General features: G+C 41.8%; 1 protein-coding gene and 1 long non-coding RNA gene across 4 annotated transcripts in view; one reads left to right on the top strand and one right to left on the bottom strand.

The window, feature by feature from the left end:
• The window catches only part of BCL2 (BCL2 apoptosis regulator), a 114675-nt gene that overhangs the window by 42363 nt on the left and 47609 nt on the right, over window positions 1-24703 (bottom strand). The window lies entirely within an intron of this gene.
• Window positions 11635-24397, top strand: LOC142487120 (uncharacterized). Its single transcript, XR_012799145.1, has 4 exons — window positions 11635-12028; window positions 15834-16045; window positions 22332-22401; window positions 23646-24397. It is a non-coding gene; the product is annotated as an uncharacterized LOC142487120 (long non-coding RNA).

Here is a 24703-nt window from a genome sequence, read left to right as displayed (position 1 = left end):
AAATAAAGTCATCTCTCCTGATATAGCATTGGTTTGATCCCAAGCTTACCCCAGCTATGACTTTACCATTTGGTTAAGTAAGGGTTGTGAACCCATGCATTAAAATTGTTGGGCTTTTTACATTATTGTGGAAACACTGCACATTGTGGAATACTTTGTAATAGTGGAAAGCTGAAGGGAATCAGAACCAGATTTTTCCAATGAAGCTGGACAGTGGTTGTGTGCAGCTAAGAGAACGTGTTTCATTTGACCTATGCTGCATACCTGCTGCAATCAGTCAGGTACTTGCCAAAGCCATCAGAGGTACAAGACATTGTCAGTGTAATTGGTGCATATAGACAGCATTGTTCTGTTCTGTATTGCTTGGGCATGAGGCATTTCCATTTCACACCATCTAGCTTAGTCAAACATGCAGTACAAGATTAAAAAAATCCAAATATGCAACTTTCATGAGAAATTCAGAATGGTGGAATCAATGTTTTGTGATCTAGATTTTGCTGAATTTCACCATGGTCAAGGCTTGAGTGTACCAACCAAGTGTAATTTAATGAGGTGTTGCTGTTCGAAAAGATAACAGGTAAGGGTGGGGGGGGGGGGGGCTAGACCAGGTGCCATGAGAAAATGACATTGTTTCCAGTTTCAGAGACAATAATATGTCTGATGAGAAGTAAACATGTAATAAAAGAATATCATGGATTTTAAACAAATCTGAACCTTAATTAAAACATAGATATATTAGATAAGAATGTTTATTAATATATTTAATTAATTCTCAAACATTTAAAAAATAATGTAGCTAATGAATAAAAAATGCAGCAAGATAGATTGTGTATCTAATGAATACAAAACTATTAGCCTACACCAAGTCAGATTTTGCAGCTAATGAATACGAAATTATGTATATGTAACCACACACACATCACTTCTGTATTACAACAAAGGTTTTGAAGTAGCAGCATTTTGACAGCTAAGAGCAAATCTGCTATTCCAACCTCAAGAAGAAAACACAAGGAAAGATGCTTACATTTGAGGGTAAACAGGAATTGTCTAAGTACACACCAGTCCCCTAGGACAGCGGTGCGCAAACTGGAGGACACAGGATTTTTATGAGGGGTGGGGGGGTGGGGGGGAGGGGTGCGGGCGGTTGCAGAGGCCCTGCGCTGTTCCCCGAGACATTTAAATTAAATAACGGGGGACCGCGCGAGGTCTCTGCAACTTCAACTTACCGGATTCAGCCAGCTTCTGGTCACGTCACCATGTATGTATGTATGTATGTATGTATGTATGTCTTTATTTGTATAGCGCCATTAATGTACATAGAGCTTCACAGCAGTAATAGTTACAATCATATAATAATAAGATATAAATAACACAAAGGGGAGAAGTGCTTCAGACTTAAAAGTAACATTTAGGAAAAAGAGTCCCTGCTCCAAAGAGCTTACAATCTAATTGGTTGGTAGGAAGAACGTAGAGAGACAGTAGGAGGGCAAGGTTAATGTATAAGATGTTAATTATCAGCCATCGAGCTACTCATATGATTCCTTAAGCATGTGTGTTTTAAGGTGGGTTTTAAAGGTGGATAGAGAGGTGCTAGTCGGGTATTGAGGGGAAGGGCATTCCAGAGGTGTGGGGCAGCCAGTGAGAAGGGTTTAAGGCGGGAGAAGGTTTTGGAAACAAAAGGGGTAGAGAGAAGACATCCTTGAGCAGAACACAAGAGCCGGGATGGTGTATAGCGACAAATTAGGGCTGAGATGTAAGGAGGGGCAGAAGAGTGTAAAGCTTTAAAAGTGAGGATGAGAATTGAGTGTGTGATACGAGATTTGATAGGAAGCTAGGAGAGGGATTTCAGCAGGGGTGACGCTGAGGCAGATTTAGGAAAGAGGAGAGTAATTCTGGCAGCAGCGTTTAGGATAGATTGTAGGGGAGACAGGTGAGAGGCAGGAAGGCCGGAGAGCAGGAGGTTACAGTAATCAAGACGGGAGAGAATGAGGGCCTGAGTCAGAGTTTTAGCAGTCGAGCAGCAGAGGAAAGGGCATATCTTTGTAATATTGTGGAGGAAAAAGCGACAGGTTTTAGAAACATTTTGAATGTGAGAAAAGAATGTGAGAGAGGAGTCGAGTGTGAATGTCACGGTAGCTAGTGATAGGTTATAATATAAACAAAATATCTGGGTTGAATTGAACACGACTTAGATATAATAAATAGTTTATTCCTTAAAAAAGGAGAACACACAAGATGATACAAATAACAGACACGAAATAGCACTTACTTAGGGGTTGGACAATGAAGCAATCAGGTACAGGATTGGCAATTCATTCAGCAATACAGGTTCAAATGAAGACATCACGAAAGACACTGGGTATAGGGCTTACACTCGTTTATATGGAGTTTCAGCCCCATACCCTAATACTGGGCGCCTAAAAGTCTACCAGACTTGTATCTGGTCAGGAAACCCTTTTGTCTGTAAGTGTGAATTATGGCACTTACAGACCACTCAGGCACTGCGTTTCTCCGCCCTATTGTACACAATCAGAGTGGTCAAGTCTTTGATCAGGGGGGCTGTTGTAAACAAAGGGTCGCCCTCCTGAATATTAACATAAAGCAGAGCCAGTAACTTTCCCGGGCTTTTATACCAGCCTTGCAAAACAGTATATTCTTTAATATCTACACATATTAAAATAATCCATTCTGTGGGTCTGAGCGGGCTAAAATTTGCCAGGTCCTCATGCCGGAGGACCTTTGCTATAGGGGCCAAATATCAGCCTTCCATGACCCCCACAACCGGAGATACCAAAAATAAGTTAAAATCCCCTATTAACTTTAATGCAGGATTCTCCGCTATAAGCTCAAAGAAATCTCTGCATTTCACTCTCCCATTGAAATCAATGGGCTCCGCCGCTATAGGCTTTCAATGGAGCAACTCCGCCATTGAAGTCAAAGGGAAAACCTTATTTTTCACATTTACCCATACTCTGGCTGGTTGATCGGAGAGGGCTGGAAATGGCCATGCAGTCATGCCGGAGCAGTGACTACATGCTACCAAAATCCCAGCCCTCTGGTACTCACCGAACCGGGGATAAGGGTTTACACTTTATACACATTTGGACTTAGCCGTTTCAAAGCCACGCAGCTTTCTTCCATTAGAATCAATATGGCCGGCGCCTCCATAGGAGATGCATGGGCCGGCGCAGCCATAGGATTCAATGGGACCTCCGCTACCATTAGAGTCAATGGCGCGACCCTCGTGGCGAGCGCGACCCTTTACGGGGGTCCTTAATTCTCGGACCCGGTGGTGGTCGAGTGTGGAGGTTCCTGACATCTAGGGGCAAAAGGAATTTTATTTCTAGGTGCCCTAGAACAGAAGCTCCCACGCCAATTGGCCGTGAACTTGACCGAGGCCCTAGTTCCCACGCCAATGGCGCGATCAAAGCTCTTTTGTGACAATGTTTCCGCTCTTGCGGTTTTGCGGTCTGGCTGGCAGCCAGCTCGTCTCCGGAGGTCGGCTTCCAGAAATCCCCATTGAAATGGATGGCTACATTGACTTTCAATGGAGAACCGCCGCTCCTCCTCTCGAGCGCCACCTGCAGGTCTTCTACGGAAACGGGCCCAAATCGCCGGAATCTCCATAGGATTGTATTGAGCCCCAATGGCGACCTATGGAGAAACTGCAAAATGGAGCCTGCAAAGGCGGGACAAGGGACAAAGGGCCATAAACACAGAATTAACATTAACCGTTTCCCTCCTGCATAGATCCCAGTGTATGTGTTGGTGCAGACACTGGAATGGGAACCATACATATTCACAGGGGGATACACAGTTGGTGCTGAAGCAGGGGCATAACTACAGTACTGGACATCATTCCAGTTAACCCCTCGCCTCCCAGGTGAGAGCATGGGGTGGCCAAATGGGGTGTAACCACTTTAATACCGGGCCAAACCCTCTCTCCCATGACAGTGAACCCTAGGCAGCGTGCTGCTACTGGGTGAATGATGGTACTTCCAACAGTAATGTAGAAGGAGGGAATAGGGCCAGGTTTGGGAGGAAGTATGAGGAGCTCTGTTTTTGCCATGTTGAGTTTAAGTCGGCGGAGGGCCAGGATGATATAGCCGACAGACATTCAGAAACTCTAGTCTGTACCGCAGGTGTAAGGTCAGGAGTAGAAAAGTTAATTTGTGTGTCACCAGCATAGAGGTGATATTTGAACCCAAGAGAAGTGATTAGGTCACCTAGAAAGAGTGTGTAAAGAGAAAAGAGAAGAGGTCCCAGGACAGAGCCCTGGATTACCCCCACAGAGAGATCGATCGAGGAGGAGGAGCTGTTTGCAAAAGAGACACAGAAAGTACGCTGGGAGAGGTAAGAGGAGATCCAGGAAAGAGCTTTGTTACGAACGCCAAGAGTATGGAGAATGTGAAGGAGAAGAGGGTGGTCCACAATATCAAATGCTGCAGAGAGGTCGAGCAATATGAGAAGAGTGACAATGCGACGTCAAATGACGCGGTCAGTGAATCAGAAGACGAGACTGATTACATCCACGAGGTACCTGCCAAGACCTCCTACTCAAGGCTAAAGGTCAACTGAGGTCAACTGAGCCTTGCTGTGACGGTGGACGTTTCTATAGCTCCTCTGGGGGAGGCTCCCAAAAGCTTTCTCTTCAGAAACGTTAGACTGTCCCTAGTTGCCAAGCCACTGCCCAACCTGCCTATTTTGTCCCGCCTTCCACTACCAACACCAGTCCTAGGGTAAGACCCTTCACCCGCAGAACCTTGTCCCCGGTGAGTCCCGTGGGCCCACGCAGCAATGTCAAGTGTCATAATATGTCTGCCGTGCATGTTATGTCTGTATCAGCTGTGGGGAAGTTGGGGGGGTCCTGGGGGGGAATCGGGTGAAACAGGAGGAAAAGTCCTCATCCGAACCAGTGCAGAAGGGGTCAGCTAAGAGTTGTCTGTCAGGGTCAGTGACTGCCTTATCTCCGGTTAGGGAAGCAACCATAGAACCACCATTATGGGAAGGGTCAGTGTTTTGGGTACTACCCGGTACAGCCACCGAAAAGGGCCTAATGAAGTACAGCAGGGCCAATAGAGTCTTAGTGCAAAGATTCCGCAAGATGGGATATGAATATCCATATCTCCCAGAGAACTATTTGAGGAGCGCTGAGGAAGACAGGATGGAGTGGGTGGAGGAAGCTATATTAGCACCCTTCGCCAATACTACAAGAGACTCCCGATACTGTGATTTTGACAGGGCAAAACACCTACTCAAGCTGTGGTTGGTGGGCCGCAATATACACATAGACAGAGTGGAATATATATCAGAGTCTGGGAGAAGGAGGTGCTATTCTGTCAAAGTACCTGACAATCAGGGCAATATGGTTAAGAAGCCTGATCCAGCCCACTACTATTGAGGTAGCCCTAGTATATTCACATTACACCCAGGTTCCAGTTGGGGATTGCTATTTGTATGGTAATATGCATTGCGATATATTAATATATGCAGATGTTAATGCATTTTATGTCTAGGTTAATTCACGGTAGTTGTACAGTATGGAATGTTACACCAACTGTAGTCCAAGCGGGAACGTTGGAATTTCACCAGGGGTAGAATATAGCATAGCCTCCCGGCCGCTACCTATTTTCCTGGGCCCTACCCGTGTAAGTCCTGTTAAGTGCAGGCAGTGGATGGGTTAATTCCTTCAGAAAGGCCTTGTGTGCTTTTGCAGCCTTAGATGCATTTGATGTATCCAAGGGCAGGCCTAGCAACAGCCAGAAAGTGTCAGCCTGAGGGGTGGATACTGGTTGGGTCACATACTGGATGTGATGGCCTGTCAGTATCCAGACCTGCCCTGTTATGGGGCAGGGTTACAAGCATCACCTCAGGGTATAAATACTGACACTTTCCTAAAAGTATGTGTGTCTCTTTCCTCCCTATGGAGTGAGTACCAGCTACTCTGGGTCTCACTAGGAGGCCTTAGGAGGAGCACCATGCAGAGGGAAAGCTATGCAATGCTTTAAGATCAGAATCGACAATACAATCCATTGTACCATCACCAGTGTGATTCACTGTCTAAGGACAAAGAAAGGTGTTAGTATGGACCATCCTTCCATCCAAAGGACCCATGCTGACTGGAGGCGCTGCAACCACGAATAAGGTACCCTGTAAACCCTGTCCTGTTCTCCCCACAATACAGCGGAGCACTCAGCCCTCTTGTTACCTCACGGGTACGCACCACACAGTAATATGGAGCAGCAGACTAAATCTCACTTAGGGTGGGGGTCCAAGGGCTACATAGGCAATTTCCTCCCAAGGGAAATGTTCATTTGGTTGGTGCCAGCATAGAAGTTTCACTTCAAAAATTAAATTGGAAGTGGACCAATCGATAAGGATATTGATCCAATGGCATACAACCTTCTCCTTATACATGCCAACTATATCCAGGTCTACCAAAGTAAATCAAATGGTATACAGACCTTAATTACCACACTGTTGACCTCAAGTTAACAGGCAGGTATGAATCGTAGGTGTATATCTCCTGAATCATGGGGTTCTGTCAATCTCTGGTTAAGGTAGGTATATAAAAATGTAAAAAAAAAAAAAAAGAGGGTGCGGCGGAAACTGCTGCAAAATATATTATTACATTAATATTTCACCATAATAGAAAGATTGAGGACCTTTACAAGATTGAAGAGGGGAAGCCAAGTCAGCTTCTGTAAAAAAAGACAGAAAAAGAAAGGTAAGCCGCACCTTTACAGCACAAGGTTGTGTTGTGGGTGTTTGCTTCTGATTACAGCGTTGAACCTATTCTAACTTTGAATTGTCTGCAGGAAGCCTGATCAGGGGGATGATGTATACTGCTCTAAGCTTCTGATTTCTTAGAATATAGATATATACATACATATACACATACATACCACAACCGGTATTCTCAGAGCTATGGCAACACACAGCTTCAGAAACCAAACAAAGTTAAAAACAAAGAGACCACATTTCATGATTAAGATCCTCATTGTAATCATGTCAAACTATAAATAAAGTAGGTTTTAAAAATACTTGGAAGTTTGCCACAGAGTGTACAGCACATCCTATTTCTACACTACTATGTGTTCTATACTACAAAAACAATCATTGTAATACTGCGTGATCTATAGTATATGGGTAACAGGCCCATTATCAAATGCAGTTTACTGTACAGAAGAATGTTTACAAAAACAAACAATTGTACTTATTTATATATGCTTACAGTATATATGCCCACATACAATAGACATAATTAAACATTTATCAGATGTGTTTTTGTTTTGTCCATTCAGAAAGTATCTCACCAATTCCCAGCTGGTCTGATGACATGTTCTGTGTTGCAAACACGGGGTCAGGAGAGAGACAACACCGTGTTCCTCTTCTATCACACACAGGCAGAAATATGTATGACAGGTATTGACTAGGTATAGGACATATAAAACAGGCACAGTACCTTCTATATAGATACAGTTGCAATATATAAAATATGGAAAACAATTAAAGGGTCTGACTGCACCTGCCTCAATGGAATGAGTGGTGTGAAACATCAATATGTACAACAAACACCAACATTCGATGCATCTTTACTTTTAACCTATTATGAGGAGGGTCAACGTCCCTACATGGCCATTCTGCATACAGATAGACACGCTTCAAATGCAAGAAACATTTAAAAGCTGTGTTGAGAGGGCTCCCAAATGGACAAAAACTCACAATTTCTTGCTTTTGCAGTGTGCCTGTCTAAGTGGTGCCTGTCATCGCTTGACTGATTACACAAAACACAGAGGGATAAGGGGGGGGGGGGGGGTTAAAACAGGGTACAACGCTAAGAAAGCCAACAATAGTTGGAGAGAAAGTGCAGGTGGGGATTACTCAATGAAATGCACTAGTGCTAATCTGGTGCTACCTCACGGGAACCCCACTGACTTCAATGGGAGAGACTGTATGCCACAGCCTGGTTATCACTATCTCCCTTCAATGAAACCCCCCCCCCCCCAGTGAGACGACAGTGAGAGGAGCAACGTTATAATGTCTGATAAAAAGACAGAGGCCGAGTATGACCAGGCAAGTGTGTGTCATGTTTCAATGTGGTGGACAATATAGGGTGCAAGTTGATGCACAATATAACATCCAATGGATACAACAATTACATCTATTGTATATGCCAACATATCTCTACACAATGTACAATGTAAGTGCATTCATGGCAGAGGGAAGCATTAGTGCAAGGTATGGCAGGCTCAGTGGGCCTTATTCATTAAGCTTCCATCGCAGCGCCATTAGAGCCGTCATGGATTCAGCGCTATTGCAATTTACTGAATAGTTTACCATTGTGTCCATTCATTATCCCGGCTGCAAAAAAAGGAAAGAAATGACATCAAATATAAGAGCAGATTTATCAAAGGAAAAAACAAATTGCATAGAATGAGCTATGTGATTTATCCTAATGTCAGCAGTGTGCTGATCAATTCACAGAGGTAGAAAACCAGGCAGAGATCAGTTGCACAGTATGTGCAAATACATTTCTGTGATTACACTCCCGTTGTTATGATTGTACGAGTAAAATATTTGTTCCCAAGAGACAGGTACACAACAGTTACACTTCAACATGGTCTGAGGACATGGAAATGAAAATAACCTATTCCTGACCACAGTACTAGTAATGCAAACCTAGTATGCATGGAATTCATGAACTAGGTTGACAGCTAAAAGTGCGAAAGACATTTAGGCCACAACATCCTGATATAATAACCGTAAATAATAGGATTTGTAGGTCACAGTATTTACGTGGAAAATATGAGGCCATCACACATTTAATTTCCCTTTGAAAGTTTCTTCTATCACAATCATGTCAAAACACGACAAAACACATTATATTGTATATTGTATATATACTAGCTTTTGTGCCCAGCTTCGCCCGGGGAATGATATATTGAATACATGTCCCCGCCCCCCGCACCCCCCACCTCTCTGCCGGCACATCCCGCCCCCCCCCCCCCCCCTCCCGCTGCTGGATGTAGTGCGGGGTGAGATTTGTCTCTGTCTGTGTGTGTCTTTGTGTTTGTGTCTGTCTGTGTGTCTCCCCCCGCTGCCGGAATATGTCCCCGGCCCCCCCACCCCCCTCGCTGCCGGCACATCTCCCTGTGCTGCTGTGGCATGTCCCCTAGCTGCCAGCACATCTCCCCCCCGTTTGTACATCTCCCCTCGCTGGCGACACATTTCCCCCCGCCCCCCCCCCCCAATTGCTGGCACATGTCCCCCCCCCTGCCCCGCTGGTACATCTCCCTCCCCCCGCTGGTACATCTCCTCCTGCTAGCTGGCACATCTCCCCCCCCCCCGCTGGTACATCTCCTCCCGCTAGCTGGCACATCTCCCCCCCCCCCGCTGGTACATCTCCTCCCGCTAGCTGGCACATCTCCCCCCTCCCCCCCACTGGCACATCTCCCCCCGGTAGTTGGCACATCTCCCCCCTCTCACCCCCCCGCTGGCACATCTCCCCTGCACATCTCACATCAAACACACACACAGAGACACTCACACACAGCCCCGATCCAGGCAATGACACGCCCCCTCCCTCAGCAGCCACGCCCCCACCCCAACATTTTCGCTGGACAGCCACATTTTCGTTGTGCTACGTGGTGCCGTTTCTGAGATTTCGATGCTTCGGACATACAAACAGACGGAATCCAACTTAGAATTATAGTACAGCAAGGCCCTGCTTCTCGGCGCCCCGCTATATATATAGATATATACACACACACGCATATATATGCATATAGTGTGTGTGTGTGTGTGTGTGTGTCCTAATAGGAAGACCCTAGAATAAAAGAACACGTTTTACAACAAAAGGAAAATACTTATTTTCTGAAAGCGTAGTGGATACAAGGAATAGAATAATCTTGTATCTGGGATTTTAGATCAAAATACAGTAAGGGGATTCAAAGATACTGAGGATAAATCCAATAGAATCTAAAACACTGGAAATTCAAATCGAGGTGATCTAATGTTTGACAAGGGGATGGGACAAAGGAAAGATGAGGTTGGCTAAATGGTCCTTACCCACGGTCTACTATGATGAAGTTCAGATGACTTCATGCTTCCTAAATGAATATTTTATATATGTATGTATAATGTGTTATATTGGGTTCAATAGATGTTAGATGTCAACTTTGGTCCTTTTCACACTACTGTATGTCATATTACCATATCATTTCTTTTACCATATTTGTGCCTTTATTACTTGTATTTTTGGTTTGACTTTTTTTTCTCCTCTACCAACATTCTATATTAATATATGAGGGTAAGTACTTACCACGTAAGTTTTTGAGCGCCCCTTGCTAACTAATTGTTTTCTATTTTTATTAAAGAGGACCTAAGATTTATACTAATATTTTATTATTAATCTTAATTATCATATTACTATTTAATCATCAGCTATTGAAATTATTTATTATCACATATTAATATATGAACAAGAGTGCAAGCAGGAAACACATTCTTTCAAGCTTTTACCCTAAATTTAGGATTTCAGTTGATGTCTCCTTTGTGAGAAACGACTGATGTTTGTTTTTGGGGTTACCACTTTAAATCCCACTGTTGATAAACTGACAAAACCTTAGCTTTCATATTTACAAGGAAGACAGCGTTTTCTTAGAAAAAGTAATTCTTAGCAATGGTATAAACCACAGATCATTTGTGGGCCTGTATACATTTAAAGAGCCCGCTTCCTGCTGCCCTCCTCCATGGCTTCAAACAACATACTTTATTTATATTTTTAATGATTTGGGTTCAAACGTGTCAAACTACAAATCAGACTTGTTTTCCCTCTTTTTTACATCTAAATAATGACTATTTACTGCCTAAGATTCAATGGCATTTAACCTTCCAGATAAGAGAAAGATTGGTCTATGGTAGCTGCATGGGAGTTCAGTAATGTGTGAGTGATATATCAGATACTTTAAAAAGCTAGAGGAGCTATGAGCTGCAGAAGTGAACTGTATAGAAACATTGGAACACCCATGTTTACATACAGTACATTGCAATGTATTGTTTGGAAAAACATTGCAGACAATCATTTTTAAAGCATTAGATAATAAGTGCAAGTTAATTGAATCATGACGTATGCCGACTTGCATACTTTTACCTGATAATATTTATGCAGTAAAAAAAATTAAAGATTTATTGTATGCATGCAACTCTTTCCCTCTATGTTTATTTGCCCTTTATTTCTCTTAATATGTTACTTCCTTGGGGTCATGATGACATAAATGCATATGAATGGCTTCTCAGGAAGTAAATAGCCTATTCTATCTAATTTGTAAAAGAATGTACACAGATGGAGCATGTTAATCAAGAACAATAAAAGCAATGTCTGGCATTCGTATTTTAATGTTATGTAGCCATGTATCGTCTTCGCTACTAATCTGCCCTGCCTAACACATAAGCCCTGGTACCAGTGCAGGCAGTGTTAGGGTTACTCTGGGGTTTCCCCTGCAGTAAGCAACTCCCTTGACCTTGAGTGACAGGGGGAGGAGGGTGGGTCTAGGACCTGTGTGTTGTCCTATCAGGGGCTCAGACTTAAGACCTTCCCTTTGGGTACAAAAGGAGCTGCAGAGCCTAAATGTGGTGGTCCTGGGAGAGTTCAGAGTGCTGGAGAGACCCTCTCCCTCAGGGGAGTTTGGTACTACCCCTTATTCCGCCAGGGAATAAGGGAGCTAAGGATAGACCTTTGGGGCCTCAAACTCCCTGGGTTTAGTCCAGGGACCCTTGGAAGAAGTGTACATGTTGTATGCTGATGAACAATAGAGACTGTTCCTGTTTTATACCCCTGCCTGATAGTGCAGTTCATCAGGGGGAGTACCGGAGGGTTTTCCTGCAAGGACTGCACCCAGTTCTGCTGGAGCCTGCAGGGAATGGAGGCGCTGCACCGAGTGAAGAAGTGAGAAAGAACCCTAAAGCCTGTCCTGTTCATTCCCACTACCACCACCGGACACTCGGTATCCTGTAAGCCTAGCAGGTGAGCAGCACAACAACACCAGGTAACCGTGAAATCTCCAAGAGGGCGGGGGAACACCTGTTACAGTTATAATAAAAAACAAACCTTTACCAGACTATGCCTTATCTATATTTCATGGGGCAGGACAGAGCATGACCAATTTGGAACAAATAACTTAACACAACACATAAGATTCACAAACAACACAAGAAGACTATAATAAGATCTCTTCAAAAGAACTATATAAAAAAAAAACATTCAGCAAACATCAAACACAAAGATCCTTCGCAAAGTAAAAAAAACTGTTGTTTCAAGATGGATAAACCTTCACATTACAATAAAAATCCATCATGATTGCTGCAGGCTCTTTCAAAAGAAGTCTCTCTCTCTCGCTCTTTTTTTTCCCCTCCTTCCCTGGCCCAAATCCTGAATGGCAGAGCTCCGAGTCTGAACAAACAGTGTGGGTGGTGACTGCTCTGTGGGGCCCCAGTAAAGGCTGCAATCAGTTTCATACTCTGTTCTACACTAAATCATCACTACACAAAAAAAAATACCCAGCTTGGATTGTGCAGTTATTTAATTCAGAATGGCATCTCGGATGCGCTCTCTTCTTTAGCTGTTAAAGAAACGCTAATTTGCTTTGTTTCTTTGAAAGTATTCGGATGTGTGGCAGAGTGCGTTGGCCTCACAGGCTTCTGTCAAATGATTATACAGAGGCCTGTGAGAAGAATGTCAGGAATGCCATGGTGTGGGAAACAACAATGCCACAAAGTGCTTGGAATGGAACAAAACCAGCAAGCGTCCCACAGAACATGCAACCAGTTTAACCAATGTGCTGCAGTGAGCTGAAAGGGTTATCCTCACCTCAGCATTCCTCTAGTCACTGAAAGGTGGTCATTACAACCCACACACACTTCCCCAACCAAAAATTCCAAAATACTACAGGGATCTTGCATGTGATTGTATGAGGTAACTATGTTTATGGCTAATCTTCGCAGCTGAATAGAGAACATTTATTTTTAGGCATTTAGCCTGTTTTCCTGTGTGTTAACCCTATGGTGACAACTGTTAGCTTCTGTTTTTCTGCATTCAGCCTGTTTCTATCACGAGTGAGGGTCCTGCAGGATAGTGCAGTGAAAGCCCCGGCTAAATAGGATTCTTGTTTATAAAATAAAGTGCAGGCATTAAGAGGGTTTATACAGGATGACACTGAGTTTTTGAAAATTAATTAGGAGGAAACACATATTGAATAGCAAGTCAGACTCAGAATATTTTTTCCTCCATTAATACCAGTCGGTGTTGGTTGTTTCATAGCCATCTACAGAATGCATTAAAGGAGCAGTTAACCTACCCCCTCTTTTTTTACACGAGTGGGAAGCAGTGGGTTTTTGGAGCTGAACTGTGTTGATTCCAGCCCTGAGGACCCCTTGGCTCCATAGATATTTACCAGGGAAGGTGCTGACGGTGGCATTCCCTCCAGGGAAGACAACATTCCGTTTAAATCTCCTCGTGTCACGCGGCCCAATGAGAAGCCGCAACGTCATACGTCATGGCCTCGTATTGGCCCGTGTGATACAGGCCTTTAAATACCAGGAAGTAACTGGCGCCACATTTCCAGGTAAGTATCCCGGGAACCAGGAGGACCCAGTGAGCTGAAATTAATACAGGCTCCCAGGACCCCTTGCTTCCCATGTTAAATACAAATGGGGGAACAAGGGAAGGATTGTCCTTTAAGCTTCTGATATATTTTTGTGGCTTGAACATGCATCAAATGTAATAAACCTGTCAACCAAGTTTCGTATTTTTGAAGCAGACCTGACAGGTTAAAATGATTGATAAAGGGACCAGAACTCTATACATCTCATTTTTAGAATGTGCACCACTCAACGTTTTATTGACATCTCCAAATAAGCTGAAGAGCAGAACGCTAAAACAGCCACAATTATTCTTTTTTGTTGCCCTTCTGAATGATGTACATGGGTGCCGGCATGCCATAGGGCCCTTGTACCGTACTGGGTGCAGTATGCTATTTTTGCTTATTTTCTAGGGGGAGATCACGGTTACTGCGGAACACAATCTAAACGTAAGTGTTGGGAACGCCACTTCTGTTTCATCTGTAAGGCTGCGTCGGCTGAAAACCTCCAATCACTGCACAGCAGCGTCAACGTCACGGCGCCGTGACGTCGGCGCCGTGACATTGACGTCAGTGCGTCGCGGGCGATTGGCCCAGCGACGTCACTGCCCCGCCTCCAACCACCTCCCCCCTGGCTCCCTTCGCGCACGCTGGCTCGCCTGCAAGTCCGTGCAATCGCGCTGACTGAAGCAGGCGAGCCTCAGCGTTAGCGCGCCTACGCTCTCCCCACACCTCTATGGCCCGGGCCTAAGGGTGCTGATCATAACCATCTGATGGCTGGAGTGCTGCCGGACTTCAGGAATCGTAGTAAAAGGTTAAGAGAAAGTGCTTTGATATGGAGACAATAAGCCACATATTAAAAAATACCTCCACTAGGGTCAATGTAGCACTTATTGAAGTTTAATACATAGTTTATCCCTATGTGTCTCAGATTAATTGCAGGAGGAAAGCTTAATCTACCAGACTGAACTGGCAACGCTGAAACTGGGCTAAAGGTCACCCACTCAATATATGTTATATTATCCCTGCCTGTTTCATTGCTCTCCGATGAGTTACTGTGGATGTTATTCTATTCAGAAAACCAGAAGGCGCATAGGGGAATGTCCCTGGAAATTGTAGAAAATTTAAAAAATGTGTAAAATATTTTTCTTTTTCTCTGTATATTAGATATTTGTCAAGTCCCTCCATTTCAAAAGTCACAGGCACAGAACCCATGTAAGCTAAAAAGCACAGGCTAACAATTACATCAGTGCATAAGAGTACATAAGTATGTCTAGGTTTATGAGTATCTTTGTTCATGTGTGTTTCATGCATGTTTGTGCATGTGCAAATCTTTGTATATAGTATATATCACTGTGTCCAGGTTTACATTATGTGTATAAGTGCCTCTGTGTATGTATGCAGAGCCTGTGTCCAACACTGGCAATAGAGAAGTTGCATTGTGGACTAACAAACTATTTGCTTGTCTGACTCCCCTAGTAACAAGTTATAGCATCACTAATACATTGACACATCCCGTACACGAGCAGCGGTCACTAAACCCTTCAATTGACTAGGTTTGTCTTATGTTATGACCATGATTACTTCAGATTCATTCAAACTTTTATAAGACGGTCTCTTAAACTACTGATATTTACTATATTTTTTTCATTCATCACAAGCATCTTCTTATTGTGCATGAAATAAGGAAACAGTATACCAGTGTAAACACCGAGATTGGCGAACCATTCGCCAAAGTTGGAATCTGCTGTGAAAATGGCGTTTCTTCGCAAGTCCGACTATTCATCCTGAAGAGTTTGGTTCACCCAACTTAAAAAGTGCCTTGCAGCCTTACCCTGAAATATGAGGGTGGCAGGTGTGGACTTGGACAGGTTTGTCCATCCCTATAAACACTGCATCGTACAGTACCTTTCGTCCACTAGTTTGCAGTCATTCGGGAAAATAGTTAAGGATACGCAGCCGAATAGAGAGCCACGCCTGAGTTACCTGAAAAATATGCTAACTTAAGTCATATAAATATACTTTACATATCCAAATGAGCATATTGCTCCAGTATCTCATTTTTGTGCACAGGTATCTCTCCATGTGTTGTATAAAGGTGTGTTTGGGAAGGTATAAAAGCAACTTGCACTCTCAGGCGAAAATGTGCAGGCAACAATCCTGCATTTTGTCTTTTTTTAAATTTTTTTACAGGATTCAAACCAGGGGGGCTATTGGATTTAAACACTAGGGACCTCCCCCAGCATCCCCAGACACTCACTCCTGAATTTACCAGTGTTTCTGCCGAACACTTAAATGGTCGTCCAATAGAAAACTGCAATGATGTTGAGGCTTCCTATTGGCAAAAAATTTGGCAGCCATTTTGTTTCCGCTGGTGGGAGAAAAAAAAACCCGGTAACCTACTGGTGAGTATTTGGCAATTCAGGAGGTGTTACAGTTAAAAATAGTGCTGTTTAGCTCTAGCTAACCTCCCTGTTTGAAACATGTAAAAACAAAAAATTGAGCAGCTGGGCTCGCTGGTTTTGCTGCTTTAATGTTTCAGTATTTTAACTACGAAAACAATAAAAGCCATACTGGTTTTGACATAAAATGTAATATGATAAGAGTGCCTCTATGGAGCAGCTATGAGAAAATTGACAGTGTTATTAAGTACTGCAAAATTACCTATGTAAATAAAGCTACAGGAGACTTTCATGGCTTTGTATACAATCAGGATGATGGAGAACATCTTATTTAGTTTGCACAGTTTATAGCTGACCTGTATAACAACTACACACAAGGTAGGAAACACCTTTTTAATGTCATTAAATGTAACATCGAACCTACCTATTTTTGCTCATGACATCATCAACGTCCTGTTTGTGGACATAACAACATTAGTATTTAATTCCCTCTGGTTTAGGCTGTTATTCAGTACAGATTATTACTATAATCATAGATTTATACAACACAGAAATTCTGCAACTCCCAGTACAACAGAGTGAGATAATAAATATAATATGCAAAATATTAACACGTTTACGCATGCATATACTGTATACTACTCCAAGGAATTGACAATCTGTAATATCTCAGGAGCTAACAATATTATGGTCTGCATATATAGTTTTCTAACGTATTTACCTTTACGATGCATCTGTAGATGGGTTGTTTTGACACTGCCTCTGAATCCCATGTTCACACAACAACAGTGCGTAAAAGCTACTTATTTAAAATGTAAATGTTCACATTTCAAAAGAAGATACATTGGCTAAGTGTTCTCGCTTACAGACTTTATGCAGAAACATTATGTAGTTAGTTAACATCATCAGTATTTTTCAAAGACCAACAACAAGAAAACATCTGTGCGGTGGAACAAAACACACACACACACACACACACACACACACACACTTAAATGTGGTTGCTGTCACAGAAACACAGATCCCACCCACCCTGTCATAGAGACAACAAAACCAATAGGAAAATTACTAAGCACACCAAAATATAACGCAAACAATAACAAATACACTTTAGGTCTCACACTTACACTCTTCACATAAACAAGAACTCACCTTTCCTTCTAAACCACTGTAAATAGCATGACGTATGTGACCAGAGTAAGATGTCACACTACTCATAAGTTTCACAACTGTTTATCACAGACATGGAGGTTAAAATCAGGGATATACATATTGCCAAAAATGTATATTCTTATCTATGTCTCTAGTAAAAAAAAAAAAGAAAATCAATTGAGCACACAACTTTCTGACACCCCATCATTTGTTCAATGATCCCAATGATATTACCAGTTTATTCCTTACATTTGGACCTTTAAGACAAATGATGACTACAACTTTAGTAAAGATGATTACAGTACAATAAATTAACCATTTTTGTTGTGTACCCAATTGTTTATTTACATTGATATACTTAGAGCATATTGCCTAGTTTATCAGACGCATCATGTTGTGACTAATACCTCAAGCTACAAGTGCATCATTAATTGGTGTCCTGTCCCTCTGCCTTCTCAGTCTTGCATCGATACCCATGATGCAAAGAAAAATGACACTCGCTGCCTCTTTACAGCAAGTTTGTACTGAAAGCGGTTATAAAGAGCAAACTATGAGCCATCTGTACAAGGAATCTGTATTTTGAGACGTGCCCATGGGTAATCCCCATGGTATGACTCTCTATTGCTACTGGATAAAATGTCATTTGTACAAGCAGTTGGTGGGGGGCTTCCGTGCACCCTGGGGGATTTTTCATTTTCAGATCTTTTTACTACCTAGAAGAATATAGTGGTGAAATTGAAAAAGGTGACTGAAACTGAAACCATTATCTTTTGGTAACTTATTCTGTGCTTTCTTGCATTGATGTGCTGCAAAATAAATCATCCTTGGGTTAAAGTGACATATTGGTGGGTTTTTTTTTTGACTCATCATAACCTATTATAATTCTTATTGATTCATTTGTAGAATTTTTTTGCTCATAATTGTTTTGTATTGGGGTTTTTTAAGTTTTTTTTAAAAAGTACCAAAAAATTAAATTGGTACGAATGCAAACCATTAAAAAAGAGCAATGGTATTGTCAATACGAAGCAACACAGATCGCTCACAAAACAAATCAAAAATCAAATGTTTCTTATGCCATATTTTAGGTAAAACAAGCTTATTTAATAAATACAGATTAACAATATTATTAAAAAGATAAGCGCTCCATGTCGCAGTCATTTAGACCAAATAAGCGACACATTTATTAAGTGGTTACTATTGCATCATTGTGGGTTATTCATTAACCTGCAATAATGTCGATTGGGGCCTTATCGCAGGAAAAATTCCACTGATTTCCATTGAAGTTTCGTGTGAGATAGAGCCCGACCGTCACTATCTCAGTTTAATGAATAACCCTCAGTGTACTAAATCAAACCTCATTAGCTTAGTTCTTGTATGTACTGATCTGAGACATGTATTTACCCTGTTAACTTCCCTCTTTGAGATGTAATCTCTAAGGTGCGATATCCTTCATTGATGATCACTTATGGCCATTTATTACTGAATTGATCTCTTTGTAGTTTCTATCTTATTTTATTTCAAATATATCAAAACTTTATAAAGATGTACACCTTGTTATCACAGCATGGAGAAAAGCAGAATCAACCATTCCATTACACACATTTGGACCATATTTACTAAGCGGAGCTATTCCATGAGATACCTCCTAGTGCCAGAAGGCACCTTATAGCCCATTCAAGTGAATTGGCTCTAAGGTGTACTCCAGCGCTGCCTTATGATATTGCCTTATGATATTGCCCCATGTTATTGCCCCATGTAATGGATATAGGTCTCTGTGCTTTGGTATATCATGCTTATGTGAAACATTAGCAAATAATGCTGCTTTTTGAATCTGTGTACAGTGTTTACAGTTAGTCTGCAGCAGGAGTGTATTTTCAGGTTCCTACTTGGAAATGAATGGTCTCTGTGGTGCTGAAAGATTTTGTCAGTTGTCAGGACGTGGGGCTCAGTGCTATATGAATGTTCTGTTACTGGGGAGCTCAACTCCAGTCCTCAATGGCCACCGTCAGGTCAAGTTTTGACCAGTTTGTAGCTCTTGAAGACTAGAGTTGGCTTCCCCGGGTCTACAGACACTTCGTTGACCAAACGGAGCCAAGCTGCAGCAGGATTTATACAACTGTACGTTAAGGTCTGATTTATGAGGAGAGGCTAGCTTAATTAGATTTGTTTGCTTTAGAACAGAGGTGTCTGAACATAACTAGGGTATATACAAATATATTCAGGATGAATAAAAGTAACTTTAAAAAGAACTAGTCATCCCAAGGGAAATACAAATAACATAGAGCCTCCCTTAAGACTGGAGGAATGGAGATTTCACCAGCAACAAAGGAAAGGGTTCCTAACAATAATGGTAGTTAAAATGTGGAATTCATTACCTAATGCAGGGGGGCGCAAACTTTTTTTCCTGCGCCCCCCTGCCGGCTGTCCCCTCACTCCCGCGCCCCCCTCCCAACCCCAACTTACCCGCGCGCCGGCGTAATGACGTCGCGTTGCCATAGCAACGTGACGTCACATGACCTCGCAGCGTCATTTTGACGCCGTGTTGCCATGGCGACACAGGGAGGAAGCCGCCGGAGCCACGGTAAGTTAGGTTTACAGAGGCCCTGCAGCTCCCCCGGCACTTAATTTAAGTGCCTTCGGGAAGCGCGCGGGGCCTCTGTAAACGCCGCGCCCCCCGTCGGCAGTGTCGCGCCCCCCCTGGGGGTCGCGCCCCACAGTTTGCGCACCGCTGACCTAATGGATATCTTTAAGAAAAGGTTAGATCTATTTTAAGGAAGGAAATGTATACAGGGATATACCAAATAAGCAAACATGGGAAGGATGTTGATCCAGGGATTAATCCGATTGTCATTACTGGTGTCAGGAATGAATTTATTTCCCCCTTATGAGACATCATTGGATAATGCCCCCCACTTTGCGCACCGCTGTCCTAGGGCACTCAACGGATTAAGGTACATTAGTCCACTTTTGCTCTATGTACTACTTTGGGATTTGGGGAATGCCAATAGGAGAAGGATTATATTTGGGATTTACCAAGTTCTTTGTCTGCCAGATCTGAGGTGGTGTAAGCATCTCTGGTTAAAAGGTTATGCCAGGTCTGAGGTGGTGTTAGCTTCCTTGGTTAACAGGTTATGTGAGGTCTGAGGTGGTGTTAGCTTCCTTGGTTAACAGGTTATGTGAGGTCTGAGGTGGTGTTAGCTTCCTTGGTTAACAGGTTACGTGAGGTCTGAGGTGGTGTTAGCTTCCTTGGTTAACAGGTTACGTGAGGTCTGAGGTGGTGTTAGCATCCCTGGTTAACAGGTTACGTGAGGTCTGAGGTGGTGTTAGCATCCCTGGTTAACAGGTTACGTGAGGTCTGAGGTGGTGTTAGCATCCCTGGTTAACAGGTTATGTGAGGTCTGAGGTGGTGTTAGCAGCACTGGTTAACAGGTTATGTGAAGCCTGAGGTGGTGTAAGCAGCCCTGGTTAAAAGGTTATGCCAGGTCTAAGGTTGTGTAAGCCGCCCTGGATAACAGGTTATGGCAGACCTAGGCACTTGACCAACAGGCTTTTTTTTTTTACATATAACACCAAATAAAGCAAGAAAATGTAGCATGGAGCAAAGACACACTTTCCTTTGCATTGATACCTAGCCACCAAAATGTACGCTTGTTATTAAATTAATTGGTAAGTGGCTGGGAAAAAGGTAGGCTTTGGCTTGCATTTTTAGATGTATAAAGAAAGTGTTTTGTCTTCAAAATTGTGCCTTAATTTCCAGAACTAAAAAAAAAAAATACAAAATAAACTGAAAAAAAAATCTATAAAAGGAGATCTATTGAATGTCATAACGGAGAATGAAGCAATATATAAATTAATCTCTGACTGGTAAATGATATGTCTTGTATACTTTGGCCAGAATAGGTACCTAAACCCCCAATTTAAATTAAATATTAGGAATAGCAAAACAAATATTTAGGCTTCTATGCAGCACGATATAAGTAGTAAGAAAGGGTTAATAATGATGAAGGGGTGGGTTTTTGGACATTGGGGATGTGTGATGATCTTGTGCTTTTTGCTATGGCTCATCTTTTATTTGTTTTTGGAAAAACATCTTTGTCTTGCTTGTGGTAAAAATGCTGCATACTGAGCAACACCATCTGTTTTTTTTTTGTTTTTTTAAATGAAGGCACAAAAAAAAAAACTCCTATTGCGTTTCAAACTTATTTCAACAAAGAAAAATTCTATTTGACTAAGGAAAATATTTGAATTATTGTCTCCTACCGTACATATCAAAAACCCTGCATGAGAAAGTTTATACTTAGTATTTGGGGATTACTTAGATTGTAAGCTCTCCGGGGCAGGGATTTCCTTTCCTATTGTCCAATTCTGTTTGTTGCATTTATTGTAATATAATTCCCTGTACTGTAATGTCTTTGTAAAATGCTACGTACTGCTGTGGGCGCTATACAGTACAAATAAAGATAAACATACATACAGTACTTAAGTAAAAACCCAAGTTGCCTTGAATTTGATCAAATATAACATGCTCAAAATGTAAAGAACTAATAACTAACCCTAACTAAAGGATATCTTCTCCGTTGTAAGGTTTGAACTGCTTCACACCAAAATCATCCTCATTTCATTAAAACAACAGTGTGAAAATTGGAAGACTTTTTCTTACTTCCTTTAACAAAGTGGTATTGACAAATGAAACCTTGGATGCAACAACCGTATCAGCGTGTATCTTTGAATGCATCCGCGGACAGTGCACATCTTTGTTCCAGCGTAGCCTTTGAATAAATAGAAGATTCCAGCAACAAGCACATCGTGTGTGTGCCAAAAATGCAATGAGAATGCAAGAATGTGATTGTTATGCCCCCATTATTCACGCGGTACTTCTGAAAATATGCTGCATACCATGGAGAGATGCTGATTAGCTCCCTTTTCCCTGTAGTTAAAGGGCATGTGAACAGGACCTCCGATAAGTAACAAAAAGCTCCCAATCATCTCCATTCATACACAATTATTCCATTTTTTACTTCTCAACATACTTGTACAAACAAAAACAAAAACGGAACAATTTAAGTTTATCAATAAAATTTACCTAACTTAATATTCAAGTTTAATCCCCCCAACTAACCTCCATTTTGTTTTACAGGATTGGAACTGCACTATATTCTGCTCTGGGGAGCCACCGGTTCCTGAGATACTAACTGGTGAAGTTACAGGTATGACTTCCTGGTTTATAAAGGGGATATAAATGGCCATGCAATAGAAAGCTGCAACCGATGGTGTTGCAACTTCTTATTGCCCTGAGATTTGGCAGCCATTTTGTTCCTCCTAAGGAAACTTTAAAGCTGGCAACGTCACTTGTAAATATCTGGGAAATCTGAGAATAGCGGTGTTTGGATCAGGGGGACCCACAGTTCTTACCATGTAAAAAAACCAAGGGGCTCAAAACAAAATAAAAAAAAAAACAGGAGGAACGGCTCCTTTACATGGTTGAAATGGATTTACCTTGAATGCATGAGGTTAAAGGCACAAAACAATATACAATACAAATAAGACAGTATAAATGCCCTTTTGAAAATAAAGCACAATAACTGTTGTTACAATATGGAAAGCAGATCGACGCTACATTAAAGAGAAAGTTCAGACCTCCGTTGCCAAAACGATTGTATGAGTATATGCTGCCTCTACTCTGATCATCTCAGAGTTTGCCAATTGGCAATAGAAGGCTAGCACGAAGAGTATTAAGAATTGTCTACAAGCACAATTCATAGGTATGCAGTTATAAACAGTACTGCTTTACTCTAGGATACTCTAGGATAGTTGTATTCCAGGTAATGTGCTGCCCAGAATCCAATATTGTTTTCATGATAAGGCGGTGTGTAGCTAAGCACCAGTTATATTGTATGGGCTATGCCTTATCTGAGAGAAGCTTGGTTACAGCTGAAAATCATCACCAAAAGCATATTTTGTTATGTCACAAAATATACCCATTCAGCTCATATAACCATGATCTATGTGAAGTGCACTTTCCATTATTTTGCTGTGCTGTCTCATACTGCACATGACTGTAATAACATGTATGAAAGAACACCTATCTACTGTACATGATGCCATTCACTGCATTTCGAGTATGGACAATAGATGTATAATGCCTAGGTAACATTCATGTTGGAAACTACCTAGAAGTTATTGGTAAATGTGAACAAATGTAATTGTGCAATATCTGCACATAAATGTAGCAAGGTTTCTACTATTAACTTGTTTTTTTGAGCAATCCCGACAGATATTCCTGAGCCTGTGCGTTAAAGGCTTACAGAAAGTTATTGGCCATTTAATTTCATTATGGAGAAAGTCTGGATCCTGTTACAGCAGTACTGCCTCCCACACAAATGCATCCCTACTGGTACAGTTACATCTGATGCAGTGTTCTTTTTGTTTAATTTTATTTATCTTTCTACAGTGAAAGAGAGGAGGAATGCAAGCAAATGAGAAACAATGTCAAGGCAACATCTATACACAAAGCCCCAGACGCAGTTACATACTTGGAGCAGAACGAAACACTCAGAAACTGAAGCAGGTATCTCAGCTCCCAGACGGAAAGTCAGGATGAAATGTGTGTGATTTTTTCCATATTTTTCCTTTTTTTTTTGTAGAAACTTGGTGGAGCACATGTGGGGAGGGGAACTGAAGTCGGCAGCTGTTTTGGGACTCAGGTGCACTTTTTATTGGAGAGCATATTTTTGTGCAGCCACTTATTCTGATAGAAAATAACTTCTTTTAGAATTATTTGCAATATTTTCTGCTATTGTACTTTTCCTTCTATGACAATAAGTTAAATGACGCTTTGTAGACTTGTGCGTTTCATATTTTAACGTGTATCTTTCTACCACGAGTCCTCCAAAAAACACACCTTTTATAATTCCATTATCCGATGTCTCAACACGTAAATAATTAGCTATAAAATATATGAATCTGTTATTTGCCATTTGTAAACCATCTACACTATGAATCAATGTAATTTATATATTTGCTGCTAGAATACATGCATAGTACTTTCCACATGTACAACAAATAAAACGTTTCTGACGAAGCAAGAGCTCTTTTTACATAACTTCCTCAGTTACTGCTATTCAATTTCAAATGCAATTGAGTGGATGGAAAGTCAGGATGAATTGTGTGGGATTTTCCATATTTTTCCTTTTTTTAATAGAAACTTGGTATAGCACATGTGGGGAGGGGAAGGGAAGTCTGCCGCTGAGAGTGTACTGTGGGTGCGCACACACAGCTTGGCACAGTCCGAGCGGCTGTGACATCACTCGTTGGGCAAAGCTGGGCGTCTCTGCAGCTACTTTCAATGTTCCCGACGCAACGGGAAACATTGAACATCGCTAACAAAAACAAACATTCACAGCTGTCAAAGTGAGTTATTTTTTTTAGAAGTCTGAGTAATCTTGGTACTATATTCAAACAATTAATTTTTTTTTCACAAGTAGGTTGAACTAGCTGTTTAACCCTTTG

This window comes from Ascaphus truei, chromosome 2, assembly GCF_040206685.1.
Source record: "Ascaphus truei isolate aAscTru1 chromosome 2, aAscTru1.hap1, whole genome shotgun sequence".
Lineage (NCBI taxonomy): Eukaryota > Metazoa > Chordata > Amphibia > Anura > Ascaphidae > Ascaphus > Ascaphus truei.
The sequence above is the reverse complement of the archived record's forward strand: the minus strand, read 5'-3'. Positions and strand labels throughout refer to the sequence as shown.